Consider the following 4,438-nt stretch of genomic DNA (forward strand, 5'->3'; position numbering starts at 1 on the left):
TTGTGCTAATTAAAATTAAGAGTTTTAGTGATTGAAGATGAAAGAGAGTTTTGTATATAATTTAAATTGAAATAATTTAAAGTTTTGATTAATATTATGAATTAAAAGAAAATTTATTTATTTATCTATAATTTTAAATTAAAGTATTTAATTACAAATAATCTGTAATTTAAAAAATAAAATAATATTTTTAAAATTAATTATATTTATTAAATTGGGTTTTAAATCAAAATTCTACTCAAATCTTAAATTTCCAATTTTAAACCTTAATTTCACTAGCCCTAACCCCTCTCACCCAAATCACACACGTAACCTCTCTCCACACTTGTTCATCTTTTTGAGTGCCACGCTCACTCACCACCGCTACTCCCTTTTTCAGATATACACACAGACAAAGAGCTCACAAACAACAAAACACACACAGTGAATCAGAGAATTAGGGAAGAAAGAAAGGGGAAAGAGAGAACGGGGAAGAAGAGAGAAGAGAGAAGAGAGGAAGGAGGCGTCACTGCCTGTTGCCGCCGAGCCTGCTCCACCGCCGATCAACACGCTCTGCTGCAGCCATCGCATGCATCGCCGTCCAACGAGCGCCGCCGACCCGTCACCTCCATGGTTGGGTTGTCGTGGCCGTCAAGTCCAGACGAGAGAGGGGAGATGCGGGCCTGAAACCCCAACGAGCCGAGAAGAATCAGCGCTGCCGCTGCACCGCTTGTGGATCTCATTGCCGCCGCTGAAGGTTCCGATCGTTCAACTCGTTGCTGCCGTTGCCTCGCCGCAGATCCGTCACCCCTGTCGTCGTTGGGAAAGCAGAACCACAAGAGAGAGAGACGCGGTAAGAGAGGTAGGGTCATGCCCGGACGTCTTCGCTGGAGGACTGAAGGGAGAAGCTCGCCAGTTCTGCTTCTACTTCTAGTTTCTGGAATTTGAGAAAACATCACTGCCGCTGCTGTTTGTTGGGTTTAATCGTTGCTGCTGTCCTTGCTCTGTTCTGCCTCTGCTTCTAGTTTCGTAGTTGCTGGAGCCTTTGCCGCCGGGAACCAATGTTGGAGCTGCTCTTGATGATTTTGATGCTGCTAGGTAGGTTCCGAGCTGTTGTGTTGTTGCCAGAGGAAGGAAACTCATAGAAAAAATGTCCCCGAGGCTGCTGTTTGGTTTGGTTACGTTGTTAATGCGACACTGAGGTAGGGGATATTTTATTAAATTAAATACTTTAAACTTTGAATGCCTAAGAAGTTTACTGAATTATTGTAAATATATGAATGCTTGATCTATGATGGATTTTGGATGCAGAGTGAATGTGTGACTGGTTGTGTCTCTTGGTGGTTTTATGTAGTTTGAGATCTTGGTTAAAAGAACGTGTATGTTGGTGTGAAAGTTCACTGAAAATGTATTGGGTGTTTGTAATTGTGAAAGCATGTTTTGTTCTTTGTTTGAAATATGTTTGAATGATGACTTTAAAGATGCTTGGTAATGCTGATTTTGGTTTTTAAGAACGATTTTGAGTTAAGATCGTGATTGTGACTGGATTGCTGGAAATTCTGGTTCTAATTTTTTATGTCAGATGGTGGTTATTGAACTGTTTGTTTGATTAGGTTGTGATTGTTGTTAATTGAATATGTTAGTTTAATTGTGATATATTGAATTAAGAGTTCTTGGGCAACTTTGGTTAGTCAAAAGAAAGTTAGAAATGTGATTTTAGATGAATCCTAGGCTTGAATATAGGATTTGGTATGTGAGGTGGTTGGAAATACTTTGTGCAGAATTTCTGCAGAAATCTGCATAATTGGCAGCAGAACGAATGACTTTTTGGGAGCAGTCCAGACCTAATGAGCAGTCTAGACCTAATTTTTAGATGAAATTATTTTTCTGTAAAACTTTAGTGTGTTTTGAATATTCCATAAAAATTTCAGGGAATTTGGCCAAGTGGTTTGGAAGATATGATTTTTTGAAGTTTAGTGGTTGCTGTAGATTTTTCTGGTTTACTGGTTCTGCAGTACCAACTTCCAGACGCTATAACTTTTAATTTAAACAGAATTTTGAGTTGATTTCAAAAGGATTTTAAAGATCTATCAGTCTATTTTAAGTGAGTACAAGTTTCATGTTCATATCTATTTTGTAGACTTAGATAAGTCACTTGGAAGGTTGGTTGTTTGCTGGAAACTCTGAACTGGTTATGAAAACAGGGCTCCACTTCCAATTGATAATTAATTAATCAAATGAAGTTATATGAACCTGAAACTTGTGGATTCTGAAACTTAGGGATGTTGACTGTAATCTCACCAAAATTTAGAAGCAACGGATTAGAATTGAAATTATTATGGAATTTATAAAAAACATGGCTGCTGTCTGTTTTCCGAATTTTTGTAAATGCAACAGCAGAATTTTAAAGCTTGTATAAAATTCAATTCTAATCCAAATTCAGTAAAACCTAACTTAAATTAAAGATTAAGATCTCTAGAATTACCTTACCAACATGGTTTTAGATTAGACAAACTTAGGAAATGAAAAGTAATGTAAGTTGCCCCTAAGAAAGGTTAAAGTTAAAGACAATGATATTGAGAGATATAGTGAAGAAAGAAAAATGAGGAACAGGGAATGAAAGAGAAGTTGAGAATTATATTGAATGGGCCTTTGTGCCGAGTGCTAATGCGGAAGTGCCCGCCTAACTGATAGCCTAAGACTGCTAATGCGGGAATGTCCGCCTAACTGATAGCATATTGTATGTTTAAATGGGCCTTTGTGCCAAACTGCTAATGCGAAAGTGCCCGCCTAACGGATAGCCTAAGGTTGCTAATGCGGGAATGTTTGCCTAATTGATAGCACTGTTTCTTACTCTGATGCACATTATGATGAGACCTAATTGACACGGGTAACCGTGATGTCAAGGTGTCTAACTGACACAGTAAAGGAACCATATTCGGGGTTCACTCCGAATAACGTCGGGTTGCGGATAGACAACCGACGCATGAGCTCATGGTCTGCGCTAGGAACAGGCATGCACCATCTTGTTTGCGCATTTACATCTGATTGTGTTTGCTTTATTGTTTATTTGTGATTGTGCTGTTGTTTTGGTGATTTGCTTGTGTGTTTGATGGATATTTTACTTATGTTGTGGTCTTAATAATGTATTTAGGAATGTTGTTTATGTATAAGGAATTGTTAATGTGACTGGAATTTTGTTAAGTAACGTGATTTAAAGAAAGGAATTTAAAACTGTTTTAAGTGAAATTGTTTTTATGATATGAATTAGCTATTTGTATTTACTCTGTTTATTGCGGCGTTCACGTTCCCTACTGAGAACGTGTGGCTTTGTTCTCATCCCAAGGTTTTTAAAAAACCTTTTCAGAGGTACAGACAGGATGGCTAATTGAAAAGCTACGAACGAATAGAAGGCTTGTTTGGCTAGTTGCTTCTGTGTTTATTTTCCCTCGTCCTTGATGTTGTAAAGTGTTGTATTTTTACAGAGGGGTAGGTTTGTATTTAAGTCTTGTATGAATAATTATTATGTATTAATATTAATTATGTGAGTATATGTTTATCTGACGTAGTTGAGTTTGAAGTATATACCAACTAAAAGGAATTTCGTTTTTCTTAAAAACTATCGTGTAGAGGCTCAATATTAAATAGCTAATAAAAGAAAAATAGAGTCATCACGCTGTATTTTTAGTACGATCATGACGTGCTAGAAGTTAATGTGTTACAAAATAAGCATATAATTATTGAGAAAGGTATGTATCTCAAATTCTCAACTGGTACAATGTAACCACAATTTTTTTTGTTTGTCCGACGTAAGTATAAGTACTCTATTTGTTTAGGGCTAATGTATGGTAGTAAAAATGTCAACTTGCAGCACCAACGCAAGACTCCTAGAATTGATTTGAAACTTTTTTACGGGGAGAAGTACTTTGAAAAATTTTGATGGATAATGGGTTATAGTGTAATTTTTTGTTTAAAAAATGGTGGTGTGTGTTTGTATTTTTTTATTGAAAATTATCTTGGATATTCATAAAATTTTATTGATCAAGTATGGTAAACAAACAACGTAGGTAGGTTAGTATTAGCAAAATAGCCTATAAAAAATTAAATAAAATTAGGCAGCGAAAAGGTGTTAAACCCATAGTTGTCAGAACCGAACTAGTGATCGAACCGGTTAGGTCACTGGGTCACTGGATCATTGGTTCAACCGTTGAGTTACTGGTTGAACCGGTTGATTCGGTCCTATGTAAATAAAAAATAAAAAATAGTCAAAAGTTTAAAATTAAAATTTAAAATACATATTTTTACTAACATTTTAAAATATCAAGTTATTTTAAAATAATATAGAACATGAACAATAAATATTTTATTATTTTTACTCTATCATAAATATTTTTTATTTTGTTTTTATATTAAAATAACTATTATTTTTAAATTTTAATAATTTATTAATTAGTTTATA

The 4,438-nt window shown here is 35.4% G+C and overlaps 1 long non-coding RNA gene across 1 annotated transcript; it reads left to right on the top strand.

The window, feature by feature from the left end:
• LOC110264872 lies at nucleotides 302-3,543 on the top strand. The gene is made up of 2 exons (XR_002351165.1): nucleotides 302-1,181; nucleotides 3,347-3,543. It is a non-coding gene; the product is annotated as an uncharacterized LOC110264872 (long non-coding RNA).

This window comes from Arachis ipaensis, chromosome B07, assembly GCF_000816755.2.
Source record: "Arachis ipaensis cultivar K30076 chromosome B07, Araip1.1, whole genome shotgun sequence".
NCBI classification, from domain to species: Eukaryota; Viridiplantae; Streptophyta; class Magnoliopsida; order Fabales; family Fabaceae; genus Arachis; species Arachis ipaensis.